The sequence below is a fragment of the Aquarana catesbeiana genome, linkage group LG11 (genome assembly GCF_042186555.1).
Source record: "Aquarana catesbeiana isolate 2022-GZ linkage group LG11, ASM4218655v1, whole genome shotgun sequence".
Lineage (NCBI taxonomy): Eukaryota > Metazoa > Chordata > Amphibia > Anura > Ranidae > Aquarana > Aquarana catesbeiana.
Window position 1 is genome coordinate 159,412,838 of NC_133334.1, and position 22,848 is coordinate 159,435,685.

Sequence of the window (22,848 nt, forward strand, 5' to 3'; positions counted from 1 at the left end):
CTAATGGGGGTACACGGATCTTCCGCTTACAGGAGAGAAGTGCTATGTCAAAAGACATCAAAATGATGTTTCATTAATTGGAGTGCAGAATATAGTTTTTGTTGAAATTATTTATTCCAGGGTGGTTGTATATGGTTAGTCTTGCCCTAGGCTAAATAATTCAGTTAGAAATGTACTGTTAATAACTTTGGTATTGATGAAGATAGTTTGAATTATTTTGGGATTTTAACCCTTTTAGAGTAAACAATTACATATTTTATTCATATGTAACTGTTTAGATATGTTAACTCATAAAATTGAGGTTGTATTGCTTCAGATTAGAATAAACAAAAACATAATTCTAGGAACTAGTTAGGTAATAATATATTTGTTTTAAGAAAAGAAAGAAAAAGCTTCCATTACTTCTGGATTATTGAACATATTTGTCCTAAAAAGTTATAAATCTATTGTTATTGCCTGATAATATATAACTGAACAAGAATTTCCTTATTTCACTTATATATTCTAAGGCTATATGAATCAGAAGCAATAAGAAATATAACTGGAATGTAACATGATCCCACACAGTGTGTGACTATCAGAATGCAGTTACATTCAGTTATAAATACAGGTTTTTTTATAGAGAACCATCTCTTAGTATAATAAATGAAGAGATATCAGGAATTAGGATGTCAGTCCATTGAATCTTCTTGGTCCATGGATGATGTGGCATAACGGCCTCTTTTGTGAGAATGATGATTCCCATTTTGTTCTGAAATTTTCTGGGTGCTGCCTGAAGGTGAAGATGACGCCATTCTTCTGCGTGTGGGGGTGTTGCTGCTTGTGGGTTCTGTCAGATTTAATTTTAAAAGGGTTTGTTGTAGATCATCTACTGATCTGCTTCTGTAAATTGTACCTTGGTAGTTAAATCTGACTGAAAAGGGGAAGCCCCATTGATACATAATGTTGTGGCGTTGCAGTTCCATTAGTTGGGGTTTCATGGATCGTCTTTTAGTAATAGTAAGTTGGGATAGGTCAGCAAAAATTTGATAATTGTGTCCTTGAAAATTAAGTTCCTTTTTTTCTCTTGCAGCAATTAGTATTTGTTCTTTCGTTCTGTAATAATGAAATTTTGTAATTATATCACGTGGGGGTCCATCTTTCTTTTTGACTGTGAGGGCTCTGTGTACTCTGTCCAGTTCTAAACGTTAAATAGGGATATCTGGCTTTAGTTCTTGTAATAGAGCAGTAATAGTAGATTGCAGGTCTGTCACAGTTTCAGGTATTCCCCTTATGCGCAAGTTTGAACGTCTGGCTCTATTTTCGTAATCTTCGAGCTTAGCTTGAAGTATTAAATTCTCTTTTTTTAATTGTTCCAATTCTGTTATATTTTCTTGGGTTGTAATTTCAATTTCATCCATTTTTATTTCTAAGGCTGCGGTGCGGTTTCCCAGCTCTCTTATTTCTTTGGTTAGGCTTTTTGTTATTTGGTCTGAGGTTTGTTTTAAAGCCTTATGAAGCATCTTTTCAAATTGTAATAATATTACTGGGGATACTGAGGAGGCTTGTGGAGAAGTTTGTGAGAGGATTTGTTCTGTACCTGACTCAAATGGAGAGTCTTGCTGTGACATTTTCTGTCTGTGAGAGCGCCCTGATGCTGTATCTTGTGAGGTGACTGGAGCTGCTTCACCTGCAGTGAGTGCCTGTGAGCTCTTTGTGAGGTGATTTTTATTTCTGCCACGGTTTCCTCCCAGTACCATATTTCCTGCCCAAACTTTCACAGTTTGTTCCCTGGGGCAAAAAGGTTCAAATGGATACCTTTTGAGCCTGCAGGCTCCGCTTTGTCCTTCTCTTCTCTGCTCAGCGGTGTGGAGATCTAACAATGCATGTCTGCTCTTCTAGGCTCCGCCTCCTGCCCCCCCTATCACAAACTTTTTTATTGCTCGTCCAATTTCTGATGTACAGATCTCATCATTAAGTAAATTATCATTTAATCTCCATGACCCCTTTATTGTTGCCTCCCCCAATACCTCCAAGATCAAAAACACTGGAGCATGGTCAGACCACACAAAGTTTCCAATCTCCGAGGAAGACTCCATCCCCATTTGATTTATAAAAAAAGAGATCCAATATATGATATGTATTGTGAACTTTTGAATGAAATGTATAATCTCTATCTACTGGATGAAAGAACCTCCAAATATCCACTAACTGATATTTATCTAAAGTGGCTCTAAATTTTGTCATATATTTAGTGGCTTGAGATAATCGAGGTGCAGTGGTGTCAATGTTCTGGTCAAAAACAAAATTAAAATCACCCCCAACTAGGGTCACCCCCTCTGCTCTTTCCATAAGATCAGTGAGCATTTGTTTACCTGTCTTAATTAGATCTTGACTCACACAACAAAAACAGACAATATCCTATACAACACCCCTCTATGTTACTCCTTTGAGTCCAACCTTACTATTGTAAGTTCCCTATATAGGGGTATGAAGAGACCTACTTTAAGAAGGCCGCGTCTCACCCAGGCCTATTATATATGAAAAATTATATGCTTATGAGCTAACTTCCCATCCATTAATACTTTTTTCCTTTTTTTTTCCTTTCCATTCCCCCCTCCCTTCTTAATGGAAAGGGATAAGAAGGTCTAAGAACAGCGGGGAAATGAGCCAAAAGAGAGACCCGAAAAAAAAAAAAATCACCAGTGCATATATTTTCTGTGATTCATATATGGATGAAAGCCTATGAGCTCCTACTAACAAATATATCATCCAACCACAAACCCCCATATCTTTAATTCAATACGTTTACAATAATAAAAAAAAATAATAAAAAAAAAAAATTCTCTTTTCTTTCTTTTCCCCTTTCTCTCCTCCTTCTCCCCCTTTCCCTTTTCCACCCCATGCAGATTATTATCTATAATCCATAATAACCTGTGCATCCTTTACTTTAAATGTGTCATCCTACCCCATATCCCTATGCCAAAAAACATGCATTTACAATTACATATTAAGTCAATACCAAACAAATAAATAGTTATACCAGTGTAGATTATTATCAATAATCCATAATATAAATAATATGTAAATCCCTTCTTCCAAATGTGCAACCTTACCACATATCACGGTACCCTTGAGATAATACATTAACAATAACATAACATACATAACGTATTAAATAGATGCGAAAAAAACAAAAAAAAACATCTTTTTATGTGCAAATTTTTTCTGTGATTCATATGTGAATGAAAACCTATGCGTTCTTACTTCCAAATATATCACGCCCCTATACCATTAATTCAGTGCATTTACAATAACACACACAATCAGAAAAAAACCCATTGATTATACAGATTGTTATCTATGATCCATGATATAAATAACACGTGGATCCCTTCTTCGGAATATGATACCCTAACATATATTGCGGTACTATTAGAATAATGCTTTAACAAAAACATAACATACATAACATATTAAATCACCAACCAAAATAAAAAATGTTTCTTCCAGGGTCTCCACCCCCCCCAACCCCCCACCTCCCCCAGACCTTCCTCCATCCCATCATCTATCATCTTCTAGGAAATCTTCCAAGGAAATCCTGATATGATCGTGGCCATAGTGGCAGATCTATTTTGGGTAACTGAAGGCAGTTCAAGAAATCTGGGGGATCTCCAATGTCCCAGAACACTTTGTCCTTTATAGTAAACTGTAATCTAAAAAGGAAAACCCCATCTGTATAGGATCTCCTTTTCTCTGAGAGCTTCCAAAAGGGTTTTCACTGCTTTCCTCAAAATCAGTGTGTATCTGTATAAATCCTGCAGCAGTATAAGTTGAGCACCATCAAAATCTATAGTCCTTTGTAGACGTACCGCTGCCATGATCTTTTCTTTGTTGTAAAAAAAATTAATTCTACAAATACCATCCCTGGGTTTCATTGGGTCAGCATTTTTAGGGCCCAATGTGCCCGATCTATCTCAAATTCTGCTGTTGCTGGACATTTCAAGAGGGTATTAAATATGCCTTGTAATGTTGGTATCAGATCTTCTATACCCGTTTCTTCTGGTAAGCCTTTGACCTTTATATTTCGTCTACTCCAATATTCAAGATTGTCAATGACAGTGGTTATAGATTTTAAATACTGGTCTTATTCCATATAGTGCTGTTTTTTGTTCATTGGTTTTCATCTTGGATACTATGACTAACATCCTACTTTGTGTGTCTTCCAGAGCTGTTTTCATTAATTGTAATTCAGCTTTATATGAGGTTTCTAGTCTACGAACATATTTATCCATATCTTCTCTGGTCGGTAAGGATTGTATATAGGCCCGCATGTCCCAGGAACTCATTTCTGATGTCTCAACACTCATTATGGATTGTTGCATAATTAAAGGAGAACTGATAGTTAATCCATATATCTCTGTCTCTGTACTGGAGGAAACATCATTCACTTCAGCTGCTATAGACATGTCCTGCTGATTTTGAGACTGTGGATTCTAAAAAAAACCCTTTAATATTCAGCTTTTGTGCAGATTGAGGTTTAGGGATATTTTTAATTGTATCCCCTGTGGATGAAAAATGATTTTGTATAAATGTGTCACAATAGGAGTAAAGCTATATATTGGGGGCATGATGCCAACTAATAGACCCAACACATTTTGTGGACAGTTTCCACTCATCAGGTGCAGACACATAGAATATCTGCAAAAAATGAAAAAAGTACCGATATGATCTAATATTTTGTCCAGATGGCAAGAAAAGATAAGGGCAAGGGGAGACACAAGAAAATATATCTCCCTCGGATACTTACATATAAGCTGTAAAATGAGAGTTCTGCAAATCAGGGTTTGCAAAGCAAGTCTATCCCGGGAGCTGTGGGGATGGAACTCAAGGATAAAGCGAATGCACAGACACACCCCAGAGGAAGAATAAGAATCTCCAATCCAAATATATTAGACAATGGTGCAAGGAAATGACTCCAAATATATATATTTTTTTGGTGCCCTTTAAAACCCATACCCAAAGAGCCGGGTATGGATTGGGGGGACCCCCACAGCATGTTTTTTTTTGTTTGTTTTTTTCTATTGCCAGCAATTGTATTGTATTGCCAGCAATTTATATGTCATTTCATTCATTTTTTTTCTTTAAAAATGTAAATTTTGCTGCAGTAGGTTCTATACATGTTACAGATGCGCCACTTTACAGACAGACAAAGGGGACCCCCAGGCACTATATTTAAAGGAGTTTTTCATTTTTATTGTTTCACTTTAAGCATCATTATTGTCACTGCTCCTGAAAAAAACAATCTTTTTTAACCACTTACCCACCGGGTGAATTCCAGCACTCCTCTCCTACATGTAAAAATCATAATTTTTTTGCTAGAAAATTACTCAGAACCCCCAAACATTATATTAGCAGAGACTCTAGGAAATAAAATGGCGGTCATTGCAACTTTTTTTGTCACACTTTATTTGCGCAGCAATTTCTCAAATGCGCTTTAAAAAAAAAACATTTTCATGAATACAAAAATATCAGAACTGTAAAGTTAGCCCAATTTTTTTGTATATTCGCTTCTGCATGCGAGCTCGTGGAGACAGGAGCGCTTTAATTTTTACTTTATTGTTATTGTTTTTTTATTTTATTGTATTTTTACACTTTCCCTTTTAAAAAAAATATTTGATCACTTTTATTCCTATTACAAGGAATGTAAACATCCCTTGTAATAGGAATAGTGTATGATCAGTCCTCTTTCTGGAGAGATGTGGGGTCTATAAGACTTTCTCCAGGTCACTGATTGTACGGGAGAAGCACCGGACGTCCCCTCCCGCTGCCTGTAAGAACGTTCAAGCGGCTGAACCGCTATCGTCATTCTTACGGTGAAGGGAATCGCCGGCAGAAAAAAAGATGTCTGAATGATGCCTGCAGCTGCAGGCATCATGCAGATATCACCACTGAAAGACCAGGACGTCATATGATGGCCAGAGGTCGGCAAGTGGTTAAAACATTTTTTGCATTGATGCATGTTCCCCAGGGCAGTACCCAGACCCCTATATCCTTTTTATGGCCATTTACTGGCATAAAAGCCTTCATAATTGGGACTTTTGATTTTTCAAGTTTGGGTCCCATAGACTTTAATAGGGTACGCTGTTCCGGTCAGAACTTTTTCTCTGTTCAGGAGTTCTTGTGCAAACTGAACAGGGGATGTTTGGCCCATCTCTACTTGCAATATGCCTTTGAACTTGCTAGAAAATTGGGCTGGGCAATTCCCTAGCACAGCCCCCTCCCTCCTTGCATGTCATTATTACTCTTCTCTTCTGGGGTTGTCTGTTTACTCTTTGTGCTGGCCAAAGTCCTCCACCTTGTCCTTCAACTACCTACATAAGGGGAATACTGTAGCTTCACTTGAGTGACAGTTGTTAAACTTCTTGAGCTGCTAACATCACATTTTAAATGAAGGTGCCCAGGAGCAGTCTCAGAGTTTTTGGATGTCTACACAAGGCAGACTTTATAGGTAAGTAACATGCACAAAATGTGTTAAATGTACATAGAAAACGTTAGGAAATATTTAGACCTTCAGTCATTTTTTTCATCTTTCCATCTATTAAATCTTCTGCCCTTGTTGTTTTAACTTTGGATAGTAAAATATTTTATTTTATACAGCCCACTTTCTTGTCTGGCCATTAGCCTCGGCTTATGACATCATGCACAGCTCTGTCTCTAACTCTCATGAGAGTTTGCCACAAAGGGAGGGGGGTGAGTCATAAGAGAGCCAATGTGAGCTGCAGGGCTGCAGAGCTGGAGGTGTGCCTATGTGTGTCTGTGTAAATCCAGGAAGTGAACAGGCAGCAGCTTCAGCTGCTCACAGTTAAAATGGCTGCACACAGACTCAGTGGAGGGAGATTTATGCAGCATATTTGGCAAGTACAGAATCACATTACATATAAAATAATATGCAAAGTGGTTGGAGGGAAGCTTCAGAACGGCAAAGATGTTTTTATTACAAATTATGTGAGCAGACTGCAGTTCCTCTTTAAATAAATAGTCCGGCTTTGCTCCCCACAGCTGAGACGTCCTACTGGCAGATGTGAAGTCAGAGTACACAGGGACTGGCACTTCAAGCAATTAAGCCTGAGTTTACCATTAAGAGGAAGATAGTCAGTGTGCTTTTTGCATACAGTTGCTTTCAGGTCAGTGACTTATGACTGTCATTAAGATAAGCAGAGATCTCAAATCATTAAAATTTTGGGTGTCACCCAAATTTTTAACCCCTCACCCAGTCTCCTTGCAGAATGTGTAAATCTCCTTGAATACAGTTAATCAAGATTTCTTTCCTCATTAGATGCTCTTCCCCTGCCAATCCCTGTAACATCTACTCCAAAGCAAGGGAAGAAATATGTACAGTACTTCATTGTGACTTTATACACTGAAGTGAGGGCTCAACTTGCTCCTCCTTGGAACATTCAGCTACTGGAAAGATAGAGACATGTGTATTCTGTTAAATAAATTTGTTTTGTTAGGGTGTATTATCTCCAGATAAGTTGCTCTGACAGTTACTCTGGTAGAGATGGTCTAGATTATTATTATTAAAGGCCCTCCTTCCATTGTTTTCCTATGCTTTGTGTTCTATAAGGAGAAAATGATCTAGCATCATGACTTTTTGTCACTGCAGAATGTTACTTTGGGTCAAAGTTTAGACTACTGAGCTTGCTGTAACACACCATCTTCAACTCTCCATACTGTATTTCTACTAGGTAAACAGTATAGCTTAAACTTCCCTGAACACGTCAGTCTCTTTGTAAATTGCAACTGTAATATACACTCATTCTTATTTACATAACCTCTTTTAAATCATTTACCTTTAACTACAGCCACATTTTATCCCACCAAGTTCTCAATGATAACAACTTGTCAGACTTTTCTAACAGTTTCTACCAACATTTCAGTAGCCAACAGTCTCTCACAATATGCTAAAGCTGATAACAGTCTCTAGCATTGCCAACATTCTATAGCGGTCTATAGCAGTGATTTTCAACCAGGGTTCCTCCAGAGGTTGCTAGGGGTTCCGTCAGCATTGGGCAATTTCTGCCTCTCAGATAAGTTCCCACTGACACATGGGCACCCGCAGGTAGGGGCGGGGGGGGGGGGGGAATACACCCCCCCCCCCCCGGAATCGCCAAGAAGATGTTGCAGTTGCCAGCTGCAGTGGCCGCCTCTGAATTTTTCTGAGTCAGCCAGCTGCTCTGTCCTGACCCATCTGATGTCCCTCCCTCACCCCCCAGCCCGATCATCAGATGAGATGGCTCAGCAGCTCGGCAATTCCGCTGCTCCTCTTCAGTGATTGGCTACCTGCCTGTGTACGTGTTGTGTAGATCCGGTCAGCGCCAGTGAGTGGCCAAGCCGCTGAGTGATACGATGTCAGTGCCTACTCATCATCACATCACAGGAAATCCTAACCTGAAGAGAGTTGTATGTACTGTTGCAAGCAACAGAAGAAAAACCACAGTTAACAACAGTTAGGAGGAGCATTTTGATTTATATATTGCTGGAAAGTTAGACAGCTATTACTGGACAGATATATTTGTGTATGTTTCACTTTGTATAGGCTGTTTTCATCAAGATCAAAACATGGCCACAACAGATGTATTGCAATACATTGCAATATAAAAAGATGTATATTCTCTAGGCTATATGTATATGGGCATGGACTGGGGGTATGCCTGGCCTGAGTAATTTCCAATACAAAGTGAAGCTGTGGAAAGATATGTGTTATATAAGAGATAATTCAGCGTCACTTTGTATTGAAAATTACTCAGGCCAGGCATACCATGCCCATATAAATATAGCCTAGAGAATGTACATCTTTTTATTTTGCATGGGTGACCTTAAAATGATGCCCCCCCTGGAAAAAGTTCTGCAGATGCCCATGCACTGACACCATTGATCTTTTTAGCTATATGTAAGGAGGTTATTTTCTCCCATTGATCACAAGTGTAAGGACCATTCTTCCCAATGACCATCATACTAATGTATCAGAAGTTGTAGATTTAAAATTTTTAGCAGGGGTTCCTCAAGACCGGAGAACTATTTCAAGGTTTCCTCTGTGTTGAAAAGGTTGAGAAAGGCTGGTCTATAGTAACTAGGGATGGGCGAATGGTTCGGCCCGAGCATAAGTTCGGGCTGAACTTTGGCTGTTCGGATGTTCTGCGAACACCGAACAATATGCGGAGTTTGGGGAAAAAGTCTATGGGACACTAACATGAAAAATCAAAAGTGCTCACTTTAAAGGCTTATATGCAAGTTATTGTCATGAAAAGTGTTTGGGGACCTGGGTCCTGCCCCAGGGGACATGTATCAATGCAAATTTTTTTTTTTTTTAAACAACGTTTTTTCTGGAGCAGTGATTTTTTTTAATTCTTAAAGTGAAACAATAAAAATGAAATATTCCTTTTAAATTTTGTGCCTGGGGGTGTCTATAGTATGCCTGTAAAGTGGCACATTTTTCCCGTGTTTAGAACAGTACCACAGCAAAATGACATGGTCCCACCAAAATCCATACCAAACCCTTATCCGAGCACGCAACCTTAAGTAACTGGGTGGCCCCGCCCCCTCTGATGCCATGAGGAAGCCATGGGGAAGTCCCTGTGCATCAGAGGGGGGCGGATCACCCGGGTATGTCACTGCATGGCCCCGCCCTCAGTTATTTAAGAATTGTCACCTGCAAGGGTCTGGTATGGATTTTGGGGGGACCCTTACGCCATTTTAAAAAAAATTGGCACAGGGTTCCCCTTAATTTCCATATCAGACCGCAAGGGCCTGGTATGGATTTTAGGGGGACCCCCACATAATTTTTTTTTTTAATTTTAGTTCGGGTTTCCCCTTAATATTCATACCAGACCCAAAGGGCCTGGTAATGGACTGGGGGGTATCCCATGCTCTTTTTTTCAATGAGTTTTATCCATATTGCCAAGACCCGACAATTCATTACAGCCGTGAGCAGTTTTAGATGACAATTTTTCCTTTAGAAATGTAATTTTGCTGCGGTACTGTTCTAAACACAGGAAAACTGCGCCACTTTACAGGAATACTATAGACACACCCCTCCCCCGGCACGATATTTAACTGCTTGCTGACCGCCGGCTGTCAATTGATGGCCAGGTGGCGCAGCTCTCGTTGCGGGCGGGCGTCATATGATGGCCTTGCTTTCCCGACCCACCAGGGGGGCGCGCGTGTCACTGGGCACCCGGTGCGCGTGCCCAGCGGCCGCGATGTCCGCCAGGCACCCGCGATTGCCGGTAACACAGCAAGACCGTGGATCTGTGTGTGTAAACACACAGATCCACGGTCCTGTCAGAGGAGAGGAGACCGATGGTATGTTCCCAGTACAGAGGAACACCGATCTGTCTCCTCCCCCAGTGAGTCCCCGCCCCCTACAGTTAGAAACACTCCCTAGCAACACAGTTAACCCCTCGATCACCACCTAGTGTTAACCCCTTCCCTGCCAGTCACATTTATACAGTAATCAGTGAATTTTTATAGCACGGATCGCTGTATAAATGTGAATGGTCCCAAAAATGTGTCAAAAGTGTCCGATGTGTCCGCCGCAATATCGCAGTCATGATAAAAATCGCAGATTGCCGCCATTACTAGTAAAAAATAAATAAATAAATAAAAATGTTATAAATCTATCCCCTATTTTGTAGACGCTATAACTTTTGTGCAAAATAATCACTATATGCTTATTGCGATTTTTTTTTTACCAAAAATATGTAGAAGAATATATATCGGCCTAAACTGAGGAAAAAATTTGTTTTAAAGAAAAAAAAATTGGATATTTATTATTGCAAAAAAGTAAAAAATATTGTGTTTTTTTTTTCAAACTTGTCGCTCTTCTTTTGTTTATAGCGCAAAAAATAAAAAACGCAGAGGTGATCAAATACCACCAAATGAAAGCTCTATTTGTGGGGAAAAAATGATAACAATTTCATCTGGGTACAGTGTTGTATGACCGCGCAATTGTTATTCAAAGTGCGACAGCGCTGAAAGTTGAAAAATGGCTTGGGCAGGAAGGGGGTGAAAATGCCCTGTATTGAGGTGGTTAAAGGAATATTTCATTTTTATTGTTTCACTTTAAGCATTAAAAAAAATCACTGCTCCCGAAAAAACGGACGTTTTTAAAACATTTTTTTGCATTTATACATGTCCCTTGGGGCAGGACCTGGGTCCCCAAACATTTTTTATGACAATAACTTGCATATAAGCCTTTAAAACGAGCGTTTTTGATTATTCATTTTCGTGTCCCATAGACTTTAACGGTGTTCGTTTGTTTTGTCAAATTTTTTGCCTGTTCGTTATGTTCTGGTGCGAACCGAACCGGGGGGTGTTCGGCCCATCCCTAATAGTAACATGAAAGTGGTTTCTAACAGTCTCTAGTAACATAATAAGTGTTTTTTTGTGTGCTTACTCCTGTAACCTGTATGCAGCCTCTACCAGGCAGTATTATTGTAGCAGCAGACTCTAATAGTATTCTTTCGTTTTATCATACCCATCATGATTAAAGCAGTTTTAAAGGATTTTTTTTTTTTCTGAAATAACAAAACATGTTATACTTGAATAGCCCCGAACCTCCTCTTCTGGGGTCCCCCATGGGTGCATTTGGCTCCCCCTCTTCTGTGTGTTACCATAGCAAGATACTTGCTATGGTGGCACACCTGTGGGCTCGCTCCCAAGCCTGTGCAGCTCGGCCCTTTACTCTGCTCTCCTCACAGGATTTGATTGACAGCAGCCAAATACTTAAAAATGTTTTACCTTAATGCAGGGATTGTATTAGGGTAAAACATGTCTTGCTTTTATAACCACTTTAAGCCACAACCAAGGCATGGTCATTTAGGGGCCAATTTATAAAAAAAGTGGTATAGCCATACCACAACATTTCTGATATTTTTACAGAAAAAAAAACCTTTTGATTTTACAAAACACAGCAGTGTGCTGAGCTTTTGCTTTGCTTTCTCACAGACTCTATTCCTAAATGCATTGTTCTGCTTAGAACATTTTGAACATCATGGGTTCCCATACCGTGTTTAGCATTTTATGAATAAAATGTTATCTACAGGTGCAGTGTGCAGTATTTACTGGGGTATCCTGAATTTATGGGTATCCACTCTCTATTGTAAATTATCCCCCTAATCATGCCTATTTCTATTAAGCCACACCTATTTTTTCTGATGCAAAACACTCTATCACCTTGTAAGTTCCTCTCCTAGGTTTACACCACTGTTTTTTTTTTTTTCAATCTGCCTAATTGCCCTTCAATCATTGCCCAAGCATTGCCCAAGCATTGCCCAAGAAGACTGTCTAGAAAAGTCCTTTAGAGCCTTATTCCTAGCATTTTTAGTGCAAGAATATGGCCACATTCAAGTGTATGGCATAGCCTGTGCTACAGAAAATTTTGGGCCAGAGGAGGGTAAATAGTATATGAACACCAGGTTGGGGAGCATGGGTTAGATTAGGTTAAAAAGGGCTAGGGAGGGTGTGCTGATGGGTTCTTGTATGACCGAAATTTCGTTGGCTGAAACATATCGACCGAAAATTGTGTTATCGGCATTTTGCCAATAATGCACCGGAAACACATGCGATTTTACCACAATTTTACCATGATTTTACTATGCTTATGGTGTGTTTTTTCATAGGTCATGTGACTCAAAAACTGCATAAAATATGTAACACGGGTGCGTTATTGGTGCGTTTTTGCTGCATTTTCAATGCATTTCAAAAGGGAGGTGTGTTTTTTTTAACTGACCAAAAATGCAGCAAACAGGAATTTTAGCACCACAATGGAAACGCAGCAGACCAGTGTGAAGACATACAGAAAATTTAAAAGGGATGCATTTTTCTTGAACTTTTCTTGCTCTAAAGGTGCCGATAATGGCCGAAGATAAATTCATATTCATTTATATTCATCATGATATTAATTAAAAAGTTGAATATATACACAATCCCCCTATGCAGATCCCTAGCCTTACACATCCCAGGTACCTTGGTTCCCTGCACACCTATAGCTTTATTCTCTGGTAATTATCCTGAGTGACCCTATATTTGGTAGGATGCACTCAGTTAAGCCTCGTGCACATGATCGGATTTTCTGCAGACAAAACGTCAGACTTTTGTCCAAAGGGCGTTGGCCAGGAACTTGTCTTGCATACAAATGGCAAGGAATTGTTGGCCAACAAACACGAACGTAGTGACGTACTACGTGGTTTTTCAGCTCTTTAGCACCACCCTTTGGGCTCCTTCTGCTAATTTCATGTTAGTAGAAGTTTGGTGAGTGTTGATTTGCACTTTACATTTCGCACTTTTCTTTTCATTTTGCGTTTCTGAACGGCTGTTCGTCAACCAGCCATGTTGCGGAATCGGAGAAGATAACGTGTTTATATTTATTTATTACTGGCCTTGGAGTTATTATTGCTTTGACCCAAGTCCAGTCCAGGAACAGGAGGAGGAGGATTTTTCAGATGAAAAATTGGTTGCTTTATTAATTGTGATCAATTATGTCATATGCCTTTGCTACGGGAGCTCCAGGAGAATAATCCAAATGATTTTCGGAATTCTCTCCTGATGACAGACCCCGGCTTTCACCGACTCTTGGCATTGCTGACCCCCTATATTAAGAAGCAGGACACATGTATGAGGCTTTTATTTTATTTTTTGGTTGAATAATGATTTGATTTGGTATATTTTCTATATTTTTGGATGCATAGAATGCACTTTTTGGTTAAATTTTATTTGTTTTCTTTTTTTAATGCACAATAAAAAAAATGTGGAGAATAATACTTGGCTGTGTTTTACTTCAAATGACAGTTTGGGAGTAGGCAGTTACATTTTAAAAAATACAATGTAAAATTAACAAGGGACGCCAACATAGTTGTATCCTTGATCTTAACCACTTGCCGACACAGCCGCCGTCATTATACTGTGGCAGGTCGGCACGATCCCGCGAGCCGTCGCAGCTGTATGTCGGCTCATTAAGCGGGATAGAAGGCGCACGCCCACTGCACTGCGAGGGTGCCGATGCTCGTGACCGACGGTTCCGATGAACGCCGGCCACGAGTGATTGCGGGCACGAGAAGCAGAACAGGGACGTGTGTGTATATGTGTGTAAACACACAAATCCCTGTTCTGTTCTGAGAGGAGATGCAGATCGTGAGTTCCTAATAGCTAGGAACCATGATCTGTCATCTCCTATAGTCAGTCCCCTCCCCCTACAGTTAGAACACACAGTCAGGGAACACAGTTAACCCCTTGATCGCCCACTAGTGTTCCTGCCAGTGACATTTATACAGTAATCAGTGCATTTTTATAGCACTAATCACTGTATAATTGTCAATCGTACCAAAAATGTGTCAAAAGTGTCCGATGTGTCCACCATAATGTCGCAGTCATGATAAAAATCGTAGTTCGCCGCCATTACTAATAAACAATAAAAATAATAATAAAAATGGCATAAATCTATCCCCTACTTTTTAGACGCTATAATTTTTGTGCAAACCAATCAATATATTGCGATTTTTATTACCAAAAATATGTAGAAGAATACATATCGGCCTAAACTGAGAAAAGAAATTTGCTTTTTAAAAAAAAAAAAATGAGGATATTTATTATAGCATAAAGTACAAAATATTGTGTTTTTTTTTCAAAATTGTAGCTCTTTTTTTGTTTATAGCGCAAAAAATAAAAACCGCAGAGATTATCAAATACCACCAAAAGAAAGCTCTATTTGTGGGAAAAAAAGGACGTCAATTTTGTAAAATATAAAAATTAATACATATGGTAACATTTACAATTTGTGAATAAATGTAGGAAATATATTATTTAGCTTCTGCTATTTACCCTTTATCCCCATAAAAAAAAATCCAGTTTTAGATGTTTCAAATTTAATTTTAATTAAATAGTACTGGTAAAATAAAATAAACATTTTAACAAAGTCCCAAATCTGTGCCTATATCAGCTTGTATATAATTACAGAAGCATCCAGTAAAGAAAGAGCTAACAATGTAAGCCAGTCAGGCTCTACTGTGAGTGATGATTACCATGGCTATTTTGGCATACTTCAGTACAGTCTGCAGGAAGGAAACAGTGACTGCAGGACCTGGCTGTACTATCTGGAAGAATTGCTTGGATAGGAACACTAGCTGGACAGAAGTACATATCCTTTGGCAGGTAAAACTTTTTTAATATGTATTATTTCTTTACGTGTTTGTCTGGGGTTTTGCCATAAGCATAAATTTATAGTTGTCTTTTTTAGAACGCTTTCAAGCATATACTTAAAGAGGAACTGCAGTCTGCTCACATAATTTGTAATAAAAACATTTTTGCCATTTTGAAGCTTTCCTCCAACCACTTTGCATATTATTTTATATATACTGTTATTCTGTACTTGCCAAATATGCTGCAGAAATCTCCCTCCACTAAGTCTACTGCAGCCATTTTAACTGTGGGCAGCTGAAGCTACTGTCTGTTCACTTTCTGGATTTACACACACAGGGGCACACCTCCAGCTCATGACTCATCCCCCCTCCCTTCCTGGCAAACTTTCATGAGAGTGAGAGAGAAAGCTGTGCATGATGTCATAAGCCTAGGCTAATGACATCATGGGTGGCACAGCGGTGTGGTGGGTAGCACTCTCGCCTAGCAGTAAAAAGGGTCTCTGGTTTGATTCCCAACCACGACACTACCTGCCTGGAGTTTGCATGTTCTGCCTGTGCCTGTGTGAGTTTCCTCTGGGTACTCTGGGTTTCTCCCACACTTCAAAGACATGCTGGTAGGTTAATTGGCTTCTGTCCTAAATTAGCCCTAGTATATGAATGTGAGTTGGGGACCTTGGATTGTGGGCTCCTTGAGGGTAGGGACTGATGTATGTGTGGAGTGCTGTGAAGTGCTGCGTAAAATTGACAGAACTCTATGGGTACATTAAATGAATAATAATATAATAGAGCATCTTAATGAGAAGCAATGTACAGGGATAGGGACAATTGTAGACACGCACCCACACTCACTTAGGTTGAACTGGATGGACTGGTGTCTTTATTCAACCTTTGTAACTACGTAACTAGTGGCCAGACAAGAAACAGGAAGTGGGCTGTATAAGGTGTTTACTGGCAGAAAAAAAGTGTTTACACAACAAGGGCAGAAGATTTAATAGATGGAAAGTTGAAAAAATGACTGAAGGTCCGCTTTAAGCACCTGCTTGCAGACAGAATGTAGCATTATGAATTTTAGTGAGCACTCCTTATGTGCTTTTATTGCTTTAGAAAAAGGGATAAAATGGATAAGATTATAAATTAAATATAGTATGCTTTATTGAATGGGTACTATGCATTTTTAAGTGGAACAATGAAGTTTGAGGTATATATTTTAGGACATACTGTATATCCTATTTTTTGCAACACCAAGGGGTGCAGAAAATATTAAAATATTGTGTAAAAAAAAAAAAAAAGATGAATAAGTCATGCTGAAGCACTTTTTTTGTTCCATGCACTTCAAAAGACTGGGCTCACTTCAACTCTGATCAAACAGGAAGTGGCGCAAATGGATGTGAGAATTTCTGGAAATTTTTTGTAATCTATATGTATATAATTTTGAACCATGTATGCATATGCATTTTGCAAATGAGAATATTACCTGGATAAATAAGACCTCCATATCCATGCAGTTTTCCTTCATGCATTGATTCCAAAGTACTACACATGCGAAGGGATTTTGAATATCATAGCTACATATTCAGAGTCACAAATCTTCACTGAGTTCTGCATTAAAAAAAAAAGAAAATACTCAGTAAGCCTGAACTGCAGATGATCCAAGCTAGAAAGATCATAAAGCATTGTTCAATTTGCTTTTGCACAATTAGAACTGGTTCTTGTGGAAAGCTACTCCCCATTTTACAACTCTGAGAAACCAACCATTCTGTGTGTGGAGGATTTCCTCCAGTTGCAAACAATGCCTTCTTTTGTGGTGACCTAAAGAACGGCTTTCCACTGAAATATCTAAATAGGCTGATTTATATATTTATGGAAGGTTAAGTTTTTTTTGTATTATATTTTATTTTATTGGGGAGGACTTGTAAAAGTTTTATATACTACCTACTCTACAGTATTTCTGAATATCTCAGAATATTTTTCGAATATTTCTGAATACTTCTGAATATTCTCGAATTTCAGAATATTTCGTATTATCTACGAATAGCTTTTCAAGTATCTGTGAATATTATGGGAAAACTAGATGTGGTTGTTTAGAAAGATGATTTGACCTTGATTTTTTTGTTTTTGTTGGTGTGTGCTGTTATAAAATTTTCAAAAATAAAATTTGAGTTAAAAAAAAAAAAGTCAAAATATAAACCCCAAATTGTGCCAGGCCTGTTTGTGTCAGAATTAGGAAAACCCATGTTTAATGCGCATTTCCCACACTGAAACCCCAAATGCAGATCACAAATGCAGTGTGTTTGCCTGCACTTGATCGCATGGTACCCACAGTACCATGCGATCCAGTTACAGTGCATTTTTATAAATAGTGCATGCACTATTAAACACATCAAATGTTAGTTTAACGTAGTATTTTGTATCTGTGCATGGGATCAATTAGCCTAGTATTATAGAGCCGATAGAGAGTGAATCATTGAGGATGGATGGGACGCTGCGCCCCAGCTCCTTTCATCCTCAGAGGGGCGGGTTTGTATCCGATGACACCTGCCCCGCCACCCATGCTATTTAAATTGTACAGTCGTGTTGCATGGCCACGCCCTCTGAAGACGGAATGACGAAGCGTGTCAGGGCGTGACCACGCGACCCTACAGCTTGACACAGACAGCGTCATCCCGGGACTCATTGCGGCGGGCGGGACGTTTGGTTTTCCGACCAGCGGTGAGCTGACACTAGTATTGTGACAAGCTACACTTTTATCCTGTTGATCTGGTAAGCATATTTTGTAGTAGGGGGTTTGGGTGTTTCAATAAACAGTATAACACTATGGCAAGCCTCCCCTTTATTCCTGCATGATATGTCCACAGCATTTAAACATCCTGGCTATGGAGAACTGATCTACACAGCGGCAGAGGAGCAGACCTATCCTGGGAAATTTATCACAGGCTTTCTTGACACTTACCTTTGGTAAGCATATATTCAAAGGGGGCTATCACGAGGTGATTCAGTGAAGGTGTAGCAGCCCATTAATAGTTCACTCTGGTTGAATAGAAGTTCATCTTTTACGCTGTTAGTTACATGCATGAATTTATTAATAAAAGGACTTGCCGGATTATCTTGATTTATGCTCCATAGATCTTGTGAACTAAGTTCTTTTATCACTAATATTTTACTTGTATTTGCACTATATGATATTTCATACTTGTGAATTTTTTATTCATTTAAAGCGCTGTTAATACTTTCTTATTTAGGGAAGTATATACATTTAATTTTATACAAGTACATGCACTATTTTTGGTGTGATCCAGTGCAGTTTCAGTCCATTCAAATGAGTGCATTCCTGTGTGATTCCAGTGTGAACTGGCACTTCAAGTTTATTAAATTCTGTTCAATTAATATTTCCACAAAGCAGAGTTTCTCCATGCCCCTTAATAATTTAGTTGTCATTTTCTGTCCTGTTTCCAGTTCCATGACATCCTTTTTGTAAATTGAAGCCCAAATTTACATCTATTAATTAAATTGACTGTACTTGCAAAGTTTCTGATTTCTTTTAAACACTTAAGGACCAAGCCTCTTTTTTAGATGTGTTATTTACAAATTAAAAACATTTTTTTTTGCTAGAAAATTACTTAGAATCCCCAAACATTATACATATTTTTCCAACACCCTAGAGAATAAAATGGAGGTTGTTGCAATACTTTCTATCACACCGTATTTGCGCAGCGATCTTACAAGCGCTCTTTCTTTGGAAAAAATACACATTTTTGTATTAAAAAATAAGACAGCAGTAAAGTTAACCCATTTTTTTTTCATATTGTGAAAGATAATGTTACACCGAGTAAATTGATACCCAACATGTCATGTTTCAAAATTGCGCCCACTGGTGGAATGGCGACAAACTTTTACCCTTAAAAATCTCCATAGGCAACATTTAAAAAATTCTACAGGTTGCACGTTTTAAGTTACAGAGGAGGTCTATGGCTAGAATTATTGCTCTCGCTCTACCGATTGCGGTGATACCTCACATATGTGGTTTGAACACCGTTTTTATATGCGGACGCTACTCACGTATGCGTTCGCTTCTGCATGCGAGCTTGGCGGGACAGGGCGCATTTAAAAAAAAAAATTTCTTATTTATTTTACCTTTTTTTTTTACACTGTTTTTTTAAAAAAAATTGTCACTTGTATTCCTATTACAAGGAATGTAAACATCCCTTGTAATAGAAAAAAAGTATGACAGGACCTCTTAAATATGAGATCTGGGGTCAAAAAGACCTCAGATCTCATATTTACACTTAAATGCAATTAAAAAAAAAATTGTCATTAAAAAAAAAAAAAAAATGGCCCTTTAAAAGCTGTGGGCGGAAGTGACGTTTTGACGTCGCTTCCGCCCTGCATCGTTATGGAGACGGGTGGAGGCCATCTTTCACTCACTCATCTCCATGACCAGCCAGGGTGAAAATCCAACCACTGCTGACGGATCCGGTAAGCGGCGGAGGGCACCGGAGCGCGGCGGGAAGGGGGGGCCCTCTCCCGCCACCGAAAAAGTGATCTTGCGGCGAATCCACCACAGAGACCACTCTTACTAGAAACCGGACTGCTGGCCAAACATGAGGATACCAGGGTTATGGCAGCTAGCTGCTACCATAACAACGATATGCCCCATCAACGCTAGGGCATATATCGGTTAAAGTGGTTTTAAACTCTTACATTTACCTGTTGTACCTGTTCATTTGCAGTCTTCTCTTCTCTACATCAGTTCAAAGTCCAGAATTTATAACTATTTATAACGCATCGTTCTGAAAAAAAGGGGGTGAAGAGCTGAAGTTACACTCTGCAGAGCTTTGACAGCTGATTGGAGGGAAGGGACACATGCTCCTTCACACAGCACACAAGAACAAAGCTGAGGCTGTTAATCACAGGCAGTGTGGTGGAAGTCCCTCCCCCGACACCTTTTTTCTCTTGGTGTCAGGAAAACTTGTTACAAGTGCTGATAGCAGAACAACTAAGCAGCAGACAGAAGCTACACAAAGTGCTCTTAATTGAGACAAGTAAGGGATATTCTTTGTTCATGTCTGAGGCGTACAACCACAGAAAACTTTACATCTTTATAGGGTAGACTGGTCGGGTAGACTGGTGAAGAAGCAGTCAGGTGGGCTGGTAAAGAGGCAGCCAGGTGGGCTAGCATTTCCTGCAGAAGTAAAGCTGGGACCAGTGTCTACAAGGGAGTTTGAGGTACTCTGGGATGCAGTTCACAACATGCGCTACTTTTCTAAAAGGATGTGTTTATGTGCTTCATATCTCTTAGGACGGAGGGCTCCGACCATAAATTGAGAGTTCCTAGCCTGTAAAGGGCTGTTGCTAATCTAACAGAGACTGATGGTTTCTAAAAGGAATACGGTAATTCAAGCAGAGCTGTACAGAGGATTGTGTCAAGTTGTGCAGAAGGGTCAGTTGGAGCTGTGTATAGGGAGGAAGTTGTCCCAGGGTTTATGTGTTACTGTCAAGTTGGACCCCCCATAATTCCGACCCCCATCCAAGTTATTATCCCCCCAATCAAATAAACAAAAACAAAGCTCAAGGACTGCTTTCTGTGTCTGGATGCAAGTTGAAGATGCTGTGTGCCTGGCTGTGCAGCAGTGGGGAACCCTGTCACTTGCAGCCCCTATGGGGATATTGCTGCATTATATATGCCCCTACTTGTCTTCACATGTACTAATATTACTTAGTATCAGAATGTTAATGCAGGCCTCTAGAGGGACTTGCACATACACCTTTGAAAAGGATCCAGGAATCTGAAATCTGATTTTCTGTAATGTGCAAATATTAACTTTAATTATGAAGTTGGTAAAAGCAGCTGTTAGTTGGTAAAAGCCCCCCTCTGTGTTTCTTGACTCTGTTAGTTGCTATGGCTATCCTTTATATTAAATGTTTAAAAAAGAGGTGGATGAAGTCAAGGTATTGGGTGTTACTGTACTTGAGGGTACAGATTAACTTTAAGTAGTAGTGATGGCTTTAAGTAGTATCTCCCTAAGGCCCCTTTCACAATTGTGCGACTTGTCCTGTGACTTGGGACTGCAAAATCGGAAGACAAGTCGTACCCATGACTTACAATAAGTATCATTCATATCTGTGTGACTTCAAGTCGCAGCGACTTCTGAGTAGTCCCTGCACTACTTTGGTCTAACTTTGATGCAACTTGAGGTCCATAGGCCTTAACCTCCCTGGCGGTTTTCCTGAGTGTGGCTCGGGGGTTAAATTTCAGCACCATTAGCGGTAACCCCGAGCCACACTTGGGATTGCATTGTAGGATCCTGGTGCAGGTTACTTACCTTGTCCCCAGGATCCTGCAATGTCCCCGGCTGTATCCGCGGACTGTGTCCTCTGCCCAATGCCTCTGTGTGGCGGGCTCCGTTCCCTGCGAGTGTCGCGACGCACGGGGTGGAGCCCAGCGGCAAATAAAAAAATAGGAAATTCATAACACATACAGTACACTGTAATCTTACAGATTACATTACTGTATGAAATCATTTCACATCCCTTTTGTCCCTAGTGCTTTGCCCAATGCCCTACATGCAGTTTTATATTATATATACTGTTCTTTCTGCCTGGAAACTTGAGGTTATCCATAGCAACTAAAAAGTGTCAAAAGTGGTTTCAGACCAGCTAGAAAACAGTGATCGTAAATTAGAACACTTGCAGAATTGAGCCATAGTGAATCGTGGGAAAATTAATTTTATTATTATTATATTATTATTTTTTATAATTATTTATAGTTATTTATTTTATTATAATTTATGATTTTGTGTTTCAAACGTTATCATACCCGCTATATCTACTAGACTCTTGTTTGGACAGATTTAAGTGTGTTATTATTGCTAAGAATTACAGGCCTACAATATAAAATGCTAAATTTCTATGCAAAACAATTGTACCGCTTGGGCTCTCGTGCGATCGCGAGAGCGCTGTGCGTGCACAACGGTGGCGGCGTGTTCCCGGGAACAAGGCTTGCCACTGACGGTAAACAGCCATTGGCCAGCGGCTGTTTACCACATTATCGGTTGTGATCCTTTCACAGCCGACCACTAAATGTAAACATAGAGCGGTAACGAGATGTTTCCGGGTTCTACTCCTCACACACCGATCGTGTGTAAGAAGGAGATTGCGGTAACATCTCGTTACCGCTTACAGTGTACACCAATCACACTGATTGCCCCCCAATAAAGAGGACCTGTCATCACCCATCAAAGTACCTGTCACCAGCCATCAAAGTACCTGTCACAGTTCATCTGAGTACCCGAGTACCTGTCACAGTTCATCTGAGTACCCGAGTACCTGTCACAGTCCATCTGAGTACCCGAGTACCTGTCACAGTTCATCCGAGTACCTGTCACAGTTCATCTGAGTACCCAAGTACTTGAGTACCTGTCACAGTCCATATGAGTACCTGAGTACCTGTCACAGTTCATCCGAGTACCTGTCACAGTTCATCTGAGTACCCAAGTACCTGAGTACCTGTCACAGTCCATATGAGTACCAGAGTACCCAAGTACCTGTCACCAGCCCTCAGAGTACCCGAGTACCTGCCACAGTCGTTCTGAGTACCCGAGTACCTGTCACAGTTCATCTGAGTACCCGAGTACCTGTCACAGTCCATCTGAGTACCTGTCAGTTTATATGA

The 22,848-nt window shown here is 39.7% G+C and overlaps 1 long non-coding RNA gene across 6 annotated transcripts in view; it reads right to left on the minus strand.

The window, feature by feature from the left end:
* The window catches only part of LOC141112324 (uncharacterized), a 485,334-nt gene that overhangs the window by 410,355 nt on the left and 52,131 nt on the right, over window positions 1–22,848 (minus strand). For all 6 annotated transcript variants that reach the window (XR_012236572.1, XR_012236571.1, XR_012236573.1 and 3 more), the window contains exon 2: window positions 16,654–16,778. This is a non-coding gene — a long non-coding RNA (uncharacterized lncRNA). The remainder of the gene's footprint in view (window positions 1–16,653; window positions 16,779–22,848) is intronic.